The sequence below is a fragment of the Centrocercus urophasianus genome, unplaced genomic scaffold, assembly GCF_019232065.1.
Source record: "Centrocercus urophasianus isolate 14NV4802_14NV808 unplaced genomic scaffold, USGS_Curo_1.0 seq_26, whole genome shotgun sequence".
NCBI lineage: Eukaryota > Metazoa > Chordata > Aves > Galliformes > Phasianidae > Centrocercus > Centrocercus urophasianus.
In genome coordinates this window covers 1,725,871-1,742,842 of record NW_024884822.1, presented here as the reverse complement: position 1 = coordinate 1,742,842, position 16,972 = coordinate 1,725,871, and the positions used below count along the sequence as shown (strand labels likewise).

Below are 16,972 nucleotides of genomic sequence, written 5' to 3'. Positions count from 1 at the left end.
TTGCGGCAGTGGAGGAGAAAATAGCTTCTGGCTTCTCTTTGCTGTACAACTCTGCAGTGAGTACTCAAGTCTCAGTGCTTTGTGCACTCTGTTGTAGAACGATTTGTTCCATCTCTTTGTGTCTGATAGGGTCAGTCATCATGACTGTGTATTAGTAGTGGAACTGGGCTGACTGTGCTGTCATTCTGAAGTTCTGAGGAAGATCAAGAGGGTCTGCCATGACTCCACACTTAATTTGTTGTTGTCACGTTGTGTGAATTAATCTTATTTTGCATTTGCAGTTGACCTGTAACACAGGAGATGGTCAAAAGCAGCGGGTGGTTCCTCCTGGCTGGCCTAGGGATAGCATGCAGACAGTGCCTGTATGCAAGCATAAGTGATGCAAGTTTGCAAACTGTAAGCTCCCTTTTGGCTTTAAAATAAAGAGCAGCTCAGTAGTTAAAAAGAAAAAAGAAAAAAGTCTTCGAGGTGGTCAGAACTGCTCGTTTTATTCTTCATAGCTAATCATCCAAATGGGTTGCTTTCGTGTTGAAGCGTAAGAAAAATGTAATGGCTGTAAGGCAGAGCTAGTTTAATAGTACTGCCATGTTATTTCCAGGACTTTCTGTTGCTTCTGAAGAATCAGTGAGCTGTGAAATGAGAACAGTTGTTTGGATCTTCAGAAAGCACTGCAAAGTTATTAGCTTCCCCCTTCTTAATTGAAACATATTCATAATGTAGTGCATTGTCATTTTTAATGGGCATCATAAAGAGAAACTGTGGCTCTTGAACAAGAAACAGTCTCACTTGAAAATGATGCAAGTGAGAAGAGGCAAGATGTCCTAATCATGGGCACGTCTAAATCAGATGCAGGCCAAGTTCAGGAACTTGGCTGCTTCTTGTTAAATAACTAAATAAACAAAAAATGGTTGTCAAACTTGATGATAACTCCTGATTTTCACAGGACTACTCACACTTCACACTTAGGTATCTGTGCAGGAGTTCTGAATCGTGTGTTGGACATCCAACTTCACCATGTTGTGGTTGTGTGCTCAGGATGAATGGCTGAGAGGAAGGCATTTCTGTCCTGATGGGCATCCATGGGGGTATTGTACGAAGCTGTGGCAGGACTTCATTTCTCTTCTCAAGTTCTCAAACTCTTCTACTACTCTTTGGATACCAAAGCTCGAGAAGATACTCAAGTGTTTGGTGGATACGTACTGACTGATTTCAGAGCTTGAATGGTGTGTTTTTTCTTTAATCTTGCTCTGTAGATGGGCACAAGGAGATAATTGCCTTGGTCTGGCAAGTGTGAGAAAGCTGGACCAGGATGCCCAGCAGGCTGCTGGTGCAGGCAGCTGGGTGACTGCATTTGTGAGTTTCTGTGCTATGCTTTTTGCTGTCATGTCTGAAGTTGACTGCTGCAGTAAAATGGGTAACTTTCTTATCCTGTATCTTAAAGAAGGGATTTCATCTCCTCATCTATAAAATGGCAATGATGTATCCATTCTTACTATCCTAAGGCCGAACACATTAATGAAATATAATTCCTTAATGGAAGGCACTCAGTATATTAGCTGAGTATAACTCAATATGTAGTTGGGCTAATGAAATGAAAATTGCTTTTTTCCACGTATTGGTTAGTTCACAGAGCTGAAGTGCATGTGCAAGCAAAAAAGAGAAGGAATGTGCAGATCCTTTCACAGAATAAGATACTGAGACATGATAGTCCGTGGTGTCATTAGCCTGTGAGAATGCTGTTTTGAACAGATGAATAAAATCACGTAGTACTGTGCAGCAGAAGAGATCACAGCATCATTAAGGCTTTTTCTTCTCACTTCTTGAACCTAAACAGAGATCTGATATTTTTGTCCAACAAAACCCAGACAACAGTACAGCTACGTGCAGCCTTGTAGCTCTGGATATGTTAGACCTACTGCACGTGCCATTCAGAAACAACTGTTGTAAGTTAAGTAACTTTAGCATGATCTTTAGCAGATTTAGATCTGCATGATCTCACTTGCTGCTTAAATTCTGGATATCAGACCGTCTGGTTACAGCAGGTCTGGCTTAGGGGATAACCCCTGTGTTTTGGGGAGCCTGCATATTGATTACTTGTGTACAAGGCACGTACCATATTTAAGGGGTCTACTATTTTGTTGTTACTTATCAAATGACATTTCCAGTCTGGGCAGTTGATTCAGTTCACATGAGATTCTTGTTGAAGTCCCAGTTTGAAGAGTATCTTGTTGACCATTTGACCAGTGATGCTGTTGTCTTGGCTGGAAGCTCTGCGACTGTGGGCGTTGTGTACAAGGTGCACCTCCCTCCTTTCCTTTGCCTGCATGTGGATGCTGCTGTTACCAATTCATTGCTCTCCTGTAATGGGAATGGGAGACTGAGAAGGGAGGCATTAACCTTCTGCTTCTCACATTCCCCAAACACCCAGCACTGCATGTCACATCCTTACTGGAGTTACTTTCCCTCCGGAAAGAGGAGCAAAATATACCAAAAAACAGAGCAAAAAATAGAGATGGAAAGAGCTGTTACTTCTTTTCTGAAAATTACATTGCTTAAAGGCAGGATTTAAAAAATAAAAACTACAGGGAAATGTAATAGGAAGTGACCTTTCTTTCTACACCACACTTTTTCTAAAGGAAAAAGTTCAATTTTTTTTAATCCTGCCAGATTTATATAAGGAAATTTTTTCCTTGACATTATTCTGTTCTTGTGGAAGGTAAAGGAGGTTGTCATCAAAAAGAAAACCATAGATCCCTGAGTTCCCTGAAGCAGTTGAATTTTCTTTTGGAATCCAGTCCCAATATGTAGGCACTTTATGTACTTTACTGTGCAATTTCCATGAAGGTAACACAATTTCTTTTAGCTTCTCCTTTACCTGGGGAACTTTAATCCATTTCAAAGTAACGTTGCCGCAGGATGCAAACTGCAGCTACATTGCAAGCTTATGGAATAATTTTCACCGTGGTTAAAAACTGAAATGAGCGATTGGCAGCAGAAGCCATTAATTTGGTCTGTGTATGAGAAGTGCTGGGCTGTGTGCTGAGGCTCAGCTGAAGAGTGCCTGAGAGAGGTGATGGATTGGAGCACAAAGTTGGTGATTGGTGGCTTTGTGCATTCGTTAGTAGAAGCTTGCTGTGCGCTGCCATAGTGAAACAAAACCCCAGTTGTTGTACATGAGGAGTATGGGAGAGGAGCATAAATTGCTCCTCCTGTCAGTGACTAAATGAAAACGTAGAGAAAATCAATTGAAACTGTATTTGTTTTATCCAACCATCTCAGTCTGAGCCTGAAAGTCTTCAAAGATGTGAATGAGAAATGTTCTGCTAGAGGAAATAGCACTAATTAGTTTGGCGGAGAGAAGAAACCACTAGTCCTTACTATGAATTGTCAGCTTTCCTTACTTTGTGTATTTCTGCCTTGGACCATCTTGTTATCTCTGGTGTTTGGCTTCTTCGTTTCTGTGTTGTACGGCAGAAGCAAGAAGAAATGAATGCTGAACCTATGCCATTGAGTGCAATTTGATGTTGGTGCATGCTAGCCACAGGAACTGGCACTTGCACAGGTGAAGAGACTTTTCTAGAAGTGAGTGCAATCAGTGCTTTGGCTAGGATGTATGATTTGGCTTTCTGCTTGTTTTTAACGTGCAGATGGAGTGAAAGAGTTACTGGACTGTTACAGACTAAACAATTTGGCACATCCTTTCCCTCAGAAAGGGATGTTCTGTTCTGCAGAGGGCAGCTGGAGGGCTGGTCATGCTTAACAAGCTTTCTGAGAAGGATGTCTGCCTGGGATGTGGTGTGTATTCGTAGCCCTCACTTATCTGAGTGCAAGTGAGACTACAATGGGGGCATTCCTTCTATGCAAGCAGAATGTATTTTATCCTGATGTCAAATGCAGTGAGTGAAGATGGTCATGAGATTTGTAACCTCCTATTGTAATGCTGGAGATTGCATTAGGAAGACCTTTACAGATGAGCAGAAAAAACTTTACTCTTGTTCTTCTTAGCTCCTTTTATATCCTATGGCACTGTGATTAGAAAGCAGTGACCAAAAAAAAAAAAATCAACTAGTTTTAAGCCATGGTTCTGATTACCTACATCAGAGAACATGTTTGAATCAAAAGCAAACTTTAGGATGCTTTCCTAACCTTTTGTGCTATTAGAATATGCTGGAATGTGTTACACCCTTCCAGTAGCCTAAAGGAGGGCTTTTGAGACCATAAAATAAGTACAGATGACTTTGAAAATGTCATAAATTGGCTGTTTTTGTTATCAAGTCAATGATCTGATCTCAGAATATGAATACTTTCCTCTTTCCAGGGCAGTGTATTTTCTTCCTTGTGGATTTGTGTGTGAAGTAGAAAAGCTCCAGCATGAACGAGAAATTAAGAGATGCTTGTCCATCACATCCTAAAAGTGAGTGGAATAGGAGGATGCATGTGGACTTGGGAAGCAGAACTACAAGAGCCCTGTGCAAAACTTTCCATTTAATTAAGAAAGATTTTCTACTTGGTCTTGGTGAATAAACCCACACCAAAGTTTGGCCTCCAAACTAAATTATCAGCCATTTGCACATGACTGTCAGCAGTTTGTTTTATGATAACTTATAAAATAGAGGATTTAAAGTTGAGCTTGCACTGGTCTGTTTTAGATGGAAATTGTGCTGAGCATACAAACCTCAGCTTTTCATTAGTGAGCTCCATTAACAGTGCCATGCATGTTATTGGTAACTTCTGAAACGCCTTTCAGGATTTGGAAGCCTTGATAAAATGCTATGACTCTAGGGCATAAACAGAGACAATGTTTAATCGTGGTTATCTCTCACTGTACTTGCTCAGCATTTCTGCACTCCCCTTGAATTTCTTTGTTCTAAGTGAAATTATTTTATCACCCTCAGGTTCTTTCTCTCTGTTGTTTTTCTTATTCAACTTCCAAGTTAATTTCAGACTGAAGGGCAAAAAGTGTTTCCTGAGCTTTGAATGTGTGGGACTGGTTATGAAAAATTGCAGTGTTCCTGGGGGATGGTGTGTGGAATATGGGCACTCTGTGGTGGGCTTTGAACCAGCCCTCAAGTCAGTGGTTCTGTTTGTTTGTGTTTATGGGTAGTGATGTCTCTAATGATAACTGAATTGTTTCTAAATGTTAGTGTGTAAGGCTGGGAGATAACTAAGGGTATAATTGCCAAAACCTCTTCAAAATCTCCACAAGTTGGCAGGTGTCTATTCTTGTAAACAGGCAAGAGACTTCTATCAGGATTTTTGTAGGATCTGTAAAGCCGTTTTTGGATTTTTAAAGCCATGTTCAAGACATAAAAATGATCCGTAAAAGGTTATAATAGAAACTAGGATAAAATGGCAGTTACGACGTAGAGCCACGTTGTGTGCTTGTGATTCATGTGTCGTTTGCCTGATGAGACCTCTTTGATACCCAAAATAAGAAAATGGAATCAGTTTCTCATGCTACCCTGCAGCTTTCTTTTGCAGGCCAAAAAGCAAATAGACCCAAAATTTTAAAAATCTGGATTCCAGCTGTCCTTCTTGGATTAATATTAGAGAGGCAAGATGGCACAGCGGTGAGAAGGCTTTCATGCCAAGACATTATGATGATGGAATATCCAGCTGCACCAACATATTGCCTCATTTGCCTGCGTTATGCTACCACAAGATGCATCGTAGCCCCTTCCAGTTTATGTCCTGTTTAGAGTAGGGCTGCTGAGACAATATTGAGTTCCCTCAGCAAGTGCTCTGAAGGAGGAGTGTTTTCTAATTTCTACTATTTTTCTTCTTGCATGTAATAAGACTCCTTCCAAGTGTTGGCAAGCAGACTTTGTAAGGTTGATTACTTCAGCTTTAGGTTCAGTGATATTAGGCTTATGTATATAAACAGAGGTGTATGCCAAACGTATTTGGGTAAAACCTGTGGTGTGCTTTGTGCTAAGTGTTCAAGCTCCCTGTAATCTTCTGCATTGCTTTTGGCACTGTGACCTTCTGGATGTCTCCAGATTCACGCTAAGCCTGTTGGACTTGTTTCTAAGGCTCAAGTCAGTCTTCAGAGTCCTTCCAGCAGAGCTTTCCCACATTGCTTACCATCTCAGGAGTCGTGATTCTGCCTTTTGTTACTGCATTTCCTATCGGTGTTGTGATTTATGGTCAGAGGCCTGTTCGTTTTTTTTCTCGATATCTTCATGATCTTCAGAACTTAGTGATGAGAACTTAGTAATGTGGCACTTCTAATGGCTTTGAACTGCTTTCATTTTGCTGCAGTTCTAAAGAGCAGTAGTTTGTGGTGTTTTTGTTTTTTATTTTATTGGGAAAGAGAGGTGAAAGAAAGAGTGATGTTTATTCCCTAGTGGGAGTAGCCAAAATGAATACAGACCAAATCTTGCAATGCTTCTCTTGTAGATAGCTTAAAAAGCAGTCTGAGTTTTCTAGCACTTGTTCTTTCTATGCAGCATCTTAGTAGGATGCTGAAATCACCAGAAACTGGCTTGAAAGGGGCAGCATGAATTTTTGGTTGTGATATGTACTAATAAGGCCCTGAGAGATTTTGGAAGTACCTTCATTTATGGACAGTAGATACCAGCATGTGTAAGATGGTCTTATGCTTAACATAGTGGTTGGTCAGAAAACAAAACAAAACAAAAAAACCCCACAGTAACAAAGCAACCAACCAACATGTGGTTGAGTTCTAAGAGAGGTGATGCCTCTAAGGCAGGCATGAGATATTATGTCACACCCTCTGAGCCTGTCAATATACTTACTGTCCTCAATAAGTTTGCAGGTTAATGTGCTGTGATGCCTTTCTTTAGTACAAAATGTACTGAAACCCAAAGAGAATTAGTCTGCGGATTCCTAACCTGAGAAGTGAAGGATCGTTTCCATAATGGAATAAGCCAAATGTTGGTACTGTTTCATCCTCATCATCACCCAGGCTTCAGACGGGGGGGAAGTGGTTTCTTTTACTGGTATCCACTTTTTTGGCCTTTGTTCCTCCTCCTGGGGCACATGCTATACTGAATTTAACGGCTGAGAAATGTTGATACATGAAAGTTGAAATGGCTGAAGAATCTTTTTGATGCAAGTGCTTTTCTGCTATGTTATTAAGGCCACTATCTTTTCTGCCTAGAAACAGTAAGACCAATGGAAGACAAATTGTGAGAAAAGAGTTCTATTAAGCAGGTAAGGAGAGGATGATAAGAAGGATCAGAAGAAATGAGGAACAGTATGTAGTCATACTTCCTTATGCCTGAGACTGCTGTGGAGCGCAATAGTCATGACTGTGGGGATGTCATCTGGATAGGAAGATTAGTAACGGGAACCAAAATCTGTCATAAGACAATGTGGAAAGCTGACGTTTCCGTAAGTATGTTCAGATCACACCCCTCACTGAGCCTTGCTTATCTCCAAGCCTACGAACAGCTTTTGGAAATGGATGCTTTTTGATTTTTACCCAGTATACAGCAAAGAAGTAGATTAGAGGCTGAAATGCTTAAAAACTTCTTTGTCATCCATCGCTCCATCTGCTTCAGAGCTTAGCACATATACCTACCTGATCCTTGTCTGCTTCTGCTGTGCTGTAGAGCTAAGCTTTATAGGATGCATTTGTTCTGTCATATTTATTAGGAACGAAGAAGATGGGCCACAGTGTGAGTTCAGGCATTGTATAGATTTGTGTAACCTTTAGAATTTGGCTTCTCTTATGAAATGTTTCAATGGCTAGGCAAGCTGCCTGTTACGTACTCTGGTGGAAAGTCCTTCCAGAAGTGCAGCCACTGTAATGGCTGGGTACAGACAGCTCCTGCCAGGTACCATCAGTTGTAAAAGGGAAGCCAATTCTGAGTGTCACTTAAACCGTAATAAGTGTTTGTTCATAACAACTGGAACTGGTCTGTTGTTCAGGTGTCTGCTAGTAGTAAATCCTAAATAATGTTTACACTGTTTATTTTAAGGTTCTATTTTATTTTTAAGGAAACAGTAAGGCTGCCTGTGAGAAGACACTTTTGAAGCCTATTTAGGACGGAGACCTGAGCTGTGCTGCGTTCTGTGTATTTGTTTTTTGTGGGTTTTTTGTTTGTTTGTTTTTCTGAAGTGCAGATTGCAAAATCCTGCTCTCTTCCTGTAACTTTTTTTTTTTTTTTTTAGGCTTACTGAATCAAATTCCTCCCTGAGAACCTATGACCTTAGTTTCGAACTTCTGTTTTTTGTAGGCATGTCCTTGATTTGCAGGTTGAATTTCGCTGAGCCAAAGTAACTTTTTTTCATGGTAGAGCTGGAAATGGAAATACCAGGTTCACTGAGGGATGCTGACAGCACTTCTACTGGTGACTAAGGAGGGCAAATCCTAAGTGGCTTAAAAAGAAAGGTAGGATAAGGAAAACATACAGAGACTGACAGTTAAGCATAGGAAGATTAAGATACCTGCTGATATCTGGTATTTTGTATTTAGAGCAGCACAGAGCCTTTTGTATTTTGGGAATTAGGGTATTTATGTGAGCATAGGCCAGTCTTCCTATAACGTATGTTGCACTGACATGTGTGTCCCTCAAAAATGAGATAAAATAAAGAAAAGAATAACCTAAGATACTCTTTCCCCCTTATTACCTGGGCCACTAAATGAAGACATGTCACTAGGATTATAAATTACTGTCACAGTCACTTGACTTCGTTATGGGCTCTTTGAAGCTGGTTGTCACCCCAGTTATGTTGGCCAATGTTTGCCTTGCTGTCTGGGATTAGCAGCTCCGGTCCTTTGCTGAAAGAAGAAATTTTCCAGAGGTGAAGGATTCTGAGGGCTTGCTAAGACAGTTGCCAGTGGAGATGATCAGAGTCCGCAGTGTTTTATTTGTTGTTGAGAGGGCAGCATTCCTTCTTGCTTACTGACCTCAACAGCTGATATCAGAAGGGCTGCCCACGCAGGCTGGAGTCAGCAGAAGCTCTTCATCTGGTCACTGAGATGAGGGCTCTTGTTAAGAGCCAGTGGGATGGAGCAGGCACTGTGAAACAGCTTCACAGAACGGGGGAGGTTGTCTCATCATCATGTTTTCAACCTATTTGTTGTGCATCAGTTATTAGCCTCAGTGCAGAGCATTGCTGCTGAATTGCAGCAGACAGGCATGTATAGAATTTTTATGTTCTCTACCATTGCTCAGTTCAGATGTGAAGGAAAAAAGCACTTCTGAAGAAGTCCTTTACCTTAAACTGGTTTTAGAGGTCTTTGGTCCTTAAGTGAAAGATGGAGTCTGCAAAGATTGGGTCTGTAATCTGTTGTTATTAAATTATTTATGGTCATTAACTTATGTTAATTTGAGGAAGCTATCATCAAATTTCAGCAATTTTCAGGAAATTGTGTGTGCCTTTTTATTATTAGGAAGATGAATTTGCCTGTCAGTTAAGGTCAGAAAGCTTTCCCATGAAAATTGCATGTTTAATATTAACCAGTTATTTTATATTCCTGCAGCTGTTTTCTGTAAGAATATGCAGAGAGGACTTGGCATCGCTTCTGTTCGCATTGCTTTCTCCCTCTGCCCTCCCCTTTTCTTGTCTTTTTTTTTTTTTTTTTGTCCATCCTCTTCTTAAGTCAGCAAACATTCCTTTGCACTGCTGGGGGTTGTGTTTTCCAGTATCACATCCTGCTCTAAGAGCACAGAGCCTCCTTCTAATGGATCCCAATGACATTAAAGCAGTTTCAGATGTGTAAGCATCTGCTGCACTTAGTAGATCTCACATTAGTTTATTCTATTTTATTCTTGTTTTCTGTGATACACTACTCATGTTTCCACGTGGGAGGTGTTCTGCTGTCACATTATTTTGAGACTGAGCCTCCCTAAGCAGGCTGCTCTGTGTAGCATTCATCTGAAGTTCTTATTTCTTTAATGCCTACAATTTGAGCTTGTATGTGACAGTTTTTATTCAGTATGGATATAACTGAGGAGCAAGTCATTCTGTGAAAACACCAGATCATTTCAGCACGGATGAGATGCAAAAATTGCCCTCTTGGTTCTTGGGCATCTTGCTCCTCCAGTCTCACTGGCCAGGCACTTCATGTAAACTCCATCAGAAAGAACATAAACCTGCATGCTTTCTGCTACTTGGGATGTGGCTCACTGATGTCCTGAAACCCCACAATTTACAGTTTTTAATATCTGGAACAAGTTTAGCCTCTGAGTGGAGCATGCAGCACCTCCTTCTATAATAGAGTTGTATAAAGTCATGTTTTGGCTTTTTTTTTCCCTTGAGGTTGAGCGCTGTAGGAGTTGGTTCACACAATTTTAATTGCTGTCATTTAATCACCTGTTTTTCTCAAAAACAGCCATCATTTCCTACGTTAGTCTAATTACACTGGCACTTTATTTCTAAGAATAGTTGATCTATTGAGGATCAGAAGAAGCAAAAATAGATCGCTTTGCACTGAGGTGTGTTTGACAGTATCTCTATGTATGGGAAAACACACCTCATTTTCTCCTGTCATTTTAAAGCAAGAGGAGAGAAAGTCTGGAAATGAGTTATTAGAAAGGAAGCATGATGATAGGATATCAGCAGGGATAAGGGAGTTCAGGAGGAGGAGCACGCTGTGTGGGCTGCGGCAGGGCAGGGAGCCTGTGCTGACTGCACTGTGTTCGGGGGAAGTGCCGTGTTCCATGATGTTTCATTTGAGAAACCCAGCCTCTGCTTTAAAGAACTGAAGGTAATTAATAACGCTGAGTCTGTGTCAAAGGAAAAAACACCTGTATGTCATCATCAGTAGAGAATGAGTATCTTTTCTAGCTGCACTCAGATGATATTGGGAGGATTATGAGCTAACTTGAGAGTTCCTCAAGACTCTTTCAAAGCAAGGACAATCCTTCACAAATATGATAATATTTAAAAAGTTGTTTTTATTACTACCTTTGCTAACGTTAGCATCTTTTTATGCATTATGGATGTCCAGGTATGCTTCCATTGGATGTAGTTATTTTCTTATTCAGGTACTTCCAGCAGGATCAATTTCAAATTCTGTATATGTGGAGGAACCTTAAGCAATGTTGCAGTATGTGCTCTTATTTGAAGTGAAAGTAAGTTTCTTATACATGTACCTTCATAACTCATAGACAGCAGCAGCATTGTTTTCATTGTTTTCACACCATTTCTTGCTGAAGAAGACACAACTGCCTGTTTTATTAGCAAAACAATTATTTTTAGGATCTGGTTTTATTTTTTATACGGTTTTCCCTGTTGTTGCAGAAGAAAATTTAAATAGCTTATTTCTTTCTTAAAAATTAACTAGATAAGAAGATCTAGATATGCTCTTGATACAATATGTATACCCCTTAATATATTGACTGTGGTGAAATTTTTGTGCAGTTTTAGCTTTGTAATGCTGTTTGGGATTAGAAGCTCAGCATAGCACAAGAGACCAGGTAACCATAAGTGGAAGATGTATTCCTCAACGTGTGAGGCTTAGCATTGTGGTACTTTGGTTGGCAGGAATGATGGTGGCAGTCATGGCAGCCTTGGCACCACCCAGGTGTGTAAGCTTCGTCTGAGCATCCTCGTGGTGATGGAACCAGAGCTGCTTCTGCACCAGCAGAGTAAAAGAGGCAAATCATGAGTGGTCTGTTGTGTGAGTTCAGTTAGATGTGAATTCGGAATAGGTGCAATATACAGCAACTGAATGTCCAAAAAATCCATGCTGCTGCTTTACGCCCTGTCTAGTGGCAATCTAGCTCTGTTCAGCAGCCCTGGATTTCTTGGTAGCAGGGTTAATCCCTGTGGAAAGAAAAAGGAATGTTACCCCGTGTTCACCTGGCATTAAGACTCTTCAACACAAAGTATTGCTCTGGGAATAATGTGCATGTGTTGGAACTGTGTAGGTGATAAGGGACAAACTAGACCAGTGTCTATCTACTATCAGTTTTCTCCTCAGCACGTCTAGCAACAGCTCCACAGCTTCATCTTCATGAAATTACTGTTGGCAAAATGTGTTGAAAAGCCACTCTGAACACATAGAGGTGCTACAAGGCATGAACTGAAGTTACAGGTCCTCCTCTGCAATTCAGAAACTTCAGCACAGGTCGATAGAACGTTTGCTGTAGAGCTGGGGGAGGAGCTGGAACAAAAATCAGAGCGTTTCAGCTCGTCTGCCTTAATGAAGAACGCATTGCTCTGAAGCTCTGACGTACATAATTGTTGAGCAGAAAGCTTCATAAATATTCTCATAAATATTTACTCGGTTGTCACTTAATTTTAATCATCTTGGTGTGTACCATTATGTTTAAGCTTCTTTTTTAAAAAAAAGTCTGTTCTCTGAAAATGAATCATTCACATTTTAGTATTACATCAGCCTGGTGTAAGCTAAATTCATTTACATCTCTGTGTTCAGTGGCCTTAAAACATTTTGTTTCTGCTCAAATATAGATGCAGTAATAGATGGGCTGATGAATAAAAGATATTTTGAATTAAAGTTGGAGAGGATGAATGGAATCCTGATTGTGACCAACTTGCATTATTTTTTTTTTTTCTGTGTAAGACTAAATCACTGTTTTTATTTTGAGTAGTTTGGGCAAATTCTTGACATGATGGCATAGTACTGCACATGGCAACTGGTAAGTAAACTAAGCCTGAGCAGGAGGGAAAATTTAAGGAGCTAGGAAATGTTGCTGCTTGGATTCAAGAAAGTGCAAACAAATAGGAAAACAAGCTTTGAAATATAGGGCTCAGACTGTGCTGTTTTTACCTATCCTGAATGTCTATTGGCTGCTCTCAAAGCTTATAGAGCATTCTCCTCCATAAATTGACTTCATACTTGATGTTAAACTAAGTAGTTGTTGAATAGCAAATATAATTGAAGGTGCAATTTTGCATGCATTATAAGTTGTGAAGAAAAGCCTGCAAATGGGGAGGATGGTGACAGTGACTTCTGTGGCTTTGCTTTATAGAGATGTATTTAGCCACTGACTGTTTCTTTACCACGTAGTGAAAGCATTTTAATAAAAACAAACAAACTTGTGTCTGCTCTTACACTTTTCAGTAAGTTGGCTTTAGCAGACATTAAAACATTGAATAGTAACTTAAAACAGTAATTCTCAAATGATATTAGAAAGAAAGGGACATCTGCATTTTTGTGTTACAGAAATGAGCCAGGTTAGAGCTCAGCTGTTGTCTTATGTCAGCACCATAAGACATTGTTTGCAAACGTTGACTTTGTTTGCTTCTTTACACTTTGCTTTGTGTTTTCTTTACACTTTGTTTGCTTCTTTCTGTCTGCTCATACCTAAGGCATGTGGAGATGATCTTTGTTTTGCATTTAAAATATTATTCTTTGGACAAAGCCACATACCTTTGCGTGTAGCAGTATACCTGTATTATTAGCAAGTAGATGGATGCCTCTAAGCAGAAATATCTAAAGGGGATCACTTAATGTATTTAACTTCATTTTTTAGCCTTCTAGCTATTTTTTGCTTAATTACTTTGGATTGTTGTGTATAACTGCATTTATTTGTAGCTAAAGTAGTAAAAAGAGCATGGCAGGTGTCCCAGCCAACAGTATTAGTGCAGGAGATACTGTTATCTGGGCTTTAGTGACCATATGGTCCCTAAGGAGTCAGCACAGCCTTCACTGAGGTCCCACCTCCAGCTGTCCCCCAGCCCTTGTTCCTGAAGAGCTTATTTATGCAAAGTCTGTGTAGTAGATTTAAGAGAATTAACCTGTTTGTCAGAAAGCAATAAAAGGAGTTGGGGATTAATTAATAGATGAGTAGATTTATCTGTCCGAATGACAACTGTAAGTGAGGAAATGAGCAGCTACGAAAACAGGTGTTTGCAATGTGCCAGCAGGCCTGTTCAGGTTGTAATTTAGATGCTGCTCATCAGATTCGTGCTCGTCTGTTGTCCTTGAAAGGCTGCTGTAGGAGCAGCATGCCCTGGTGCAGCAGATACAGTCTTGCAGGAGATGGCCGCTTCAGCAGGGAGGCCCAGCCCAGCCGTGTGCCAAGCAGCATACTGGAGCAGTCTCTCGTGCCTGGCATTGAATTGAGCAAAGCAGGGCACAGCCTTCAAGGTGGACTGTCTGAGGAATCAGCATACTCTGGACCAATACTTTTGATAGTTGCTCTGTGCAACTTTGTGCTGAGCACTTTGCTTCATCTTCCTCACCTTGTGACACCTACGCTGGTGAGCAGGTGATTCACATACCTTGTATTTCCAGAGCTGGATTGGTGCTGCTGCAGAGAGGAAGAGCCAAGAGCAGTGAGGTGCAGCTCCAACAAAAACAGTGATGCTCAGGCTGACCCACCATGATGTGTTGAGTTTGCAGTGCTGTTCACAGAAGCATTTGCTATGAGGAAGCATTTCTTGACAGGAGCAATTTAGTTGGAGAACCCAGCAGGATGCTGACTCTTGAAATGTGCTGAGGAACCTGTGAGGCACCCAGCTCTGTGCTACCTGTTCTTGTTTCTCACTGCCCTTGCCAAACGCATTATCCACTTTGAGGACACCATTTATTGCATCACACGTACATACATGTTTTTTCTGAACATCACAAAGGAAATGTAGAGTTTGGGAGCTTCAGTGACTCTGACCTTTTATTTTTATTTCCTTCCTTTCTTTCAGTGAATTCTACTTCTGTGAAAAATTTATTAGGGAAAAATTTGGGTAGGTGTGTTTTAATGTCATCTAGTTCCTGGTAGATCTGGGCTCATTAGGATCTGAGATATGTGCTGTGTGTAAACCCCTCCTATTTCCAAGTCACTGTGTGTGATGAGCAATAGTGAGAGGTGTGTGGATGTAGGGCTGGATGTCTGAGACTGCAGGAAGGGGGTTACAAGCAGGTTGCTCTCTGGAAATATAATACAGGCTACGTGGTGGATGCTTTCACCTGCAGAATGGGTAGCAGCTTTCCTGAACTGCCTCGATATGTCATTTGCTTATGAATGATGTATTTTAGTTGCAGTAGGATAGAAGGGATGAGTTCCATGGAGGTGTTAGATTCTGTATCCAGGTCCACACTGTGCCTCAGTACGAAAGGGTTAAATTCACTCCCTATTCTCTAGGCAGCAGTCCATTTCCTTCAAATGAAGGTCTGTGGTTTCTAAAGAACTTTTCATTGAGAGCTGTGGAAATCACAGAAACTGTCACTACCTTTTCTTTTTTCCCCTGCATTATATCAGCTTTAGTCTGTGAAACAAGTACTTTATAAGTTTGTAGTTTTCTCCCCAAGACAAACATCTTGGGCTGCAATGTGTTCATGGTGGGGGAAAAAGCACTTGTAACCTTTGAATTTTAGTTAATTTTGATAGCACTGATGAAAATGTCATCTCTAGTTACTGCTTCAGGGTGAGATTCCATGTTTTATTAAAGCATTTTGCTTCCTAAATATTTAGCTACCATGTCAGTCAGTATCCTTTTACTGTTAGAAACATTCCTTGGTGTGTTTTGTGAATCTGCACTGCCATAGTTATAAAACATCTTACAAAGCAATTGTCTTCAATAGTAAAAGTCATCTTAAATATTTAAAAAATGGAGCTAATGTGGCTAAACTTGATAAAGTCAGGGATATATATTTGATATACCGGTATAGAATAACGTAGCATTGAAGATTCAGGTTTGTGGTCCTTGCTTGAAATGTTCATGTAAATATTTGTGTACCTGATGGTCTGGAGAACTTCACCAGCTGTGTGTAAATCAGCGTTGTGAGCAAGGAGCTGCTTCCAGGCAGGAGTTCCATTAAAGTTCCAAGTGCTGCTTGGAGCCCTGCGGGGTGAGGAAGCCCTGTGTTGTGCTGCTGACTTGCTCCAGCAAGTGCACTGAGTCTTGTATTGTGCCTGAAGTAGTCACAGGACCCTCAGGTTTTACTTTAGGTAATTAACTCTCCTCTCAGCTGCCATGTACAGCACACGTGTGCCATACATACTGCTCATACGTGGCTTTAGTTGCCTCACTGTGACTGAAGATTAAATATTGAATGTTTGCTGTTTCCAGAAAAGGGGAAAAAAAAAAAAGGCAACAGATGGGGGAGTGATAACATTATTGCATTTAGTAAAGGAGCTGAAATGCAGAGAATGCATGATTTCCCAGCAGCAGTTTGCATATTGAGTTCAGACCGCATGCCTGGCTTATCTCATTTGGAGCATCATTTCTAACAGTTGGTAGTTCTGCACAGTTAAACATTGTAGGAAAACCATTTGGCTTCCTGGTTGGAAAAAGAGGGAAGAGACTATACACTTATACAGAGCTACTAGGTACTTTTCAATGCACATCAATTTGAACAATCTTGCCAAACCAATCTAAGTGTATGTTTGAGAAAATTTTTTGACTCAAAGTAAATCTCTCTACAGTTATATAAGAGAAAGTTATTTCAAAAAGATAAATCATATTTTCAAAAGGTTTGATATTATATCTTCTAAACCTGCTTATATGTGCCAGAAATCAGGGAGTTTGCACTTTGTTAAATATTTTGGTGCTACCAAATCTATGCTTTAAGTAAGAGAGGTGATTGTTGAGTATGAGATTCCTGAGAAGTCTGCAACTTGAAGTCAAAATCCTGCTTTCTGCCTGAAAAAGAAATGTCTGGTTGTTGCACGTGGGGGTGCTGGAGGTTTATATGGAAGGAACTCTTAGGCTCCAAAGTGCCCAGCCAATCTTTGTTCTCCCAGGTTGGAAGAGAATACATTTCCTAGATATTGTCTTCCTTCCTCTAGGGGTTGTTGGGCTTTTTAGTACTGGGGCTCAGCATTAACCCATTAAGTTGAAGCATCCTGTCATATCTCTGTCTTTGGTCAGGGAACTGATGAGGCAGCAGAAACGTGGGGGGAAAAAAATGATAACAAACCATAAATTCATACCTGTTTTGTATTCAAAAGATGCATTTTATTTAGTCATTTAAATCATTGCTGTTGAATAAAGCAGGGCTGCCCTGCGGACAAATCATTTCGGAAAGTCTGGGTGTGTATGGGAGGTGTCAGTCACCTTCATCAAGCAATTTTTCATGCCTTTTGTTCTT

General features: G+C 40.5%; 1 protein-coding gene across 2 annotated transcripts in view; it reads left to right on the top strand.

The window, feature by feature from the left end:
* KCNIP1 (potassium voltage-gated channel interacting protein 1) overlaps nucleotides 1-16,972 on the top strand; it is a 305,776-nt gene that overhangs the window by 37,048 nt on the left and 251,756 nt on the right. Inside the window, exon 1 of one of the 2 annotated variants that reach the window (XM_042826389.1) lies at nucleotides 8,291-8,359. The exons of the other annotated variant lie outside the window; for it this stretch is intronic. The gene's annotated coding sequence lies outside the window, so the exon portion shown is untranslated. Of the gene's footprint in view, nucleotides 1-8,290; nucleotides 8,360-16,972 lie in introns of those variants that run through there. 2 annotated transcript variants of the gene reach the window in all.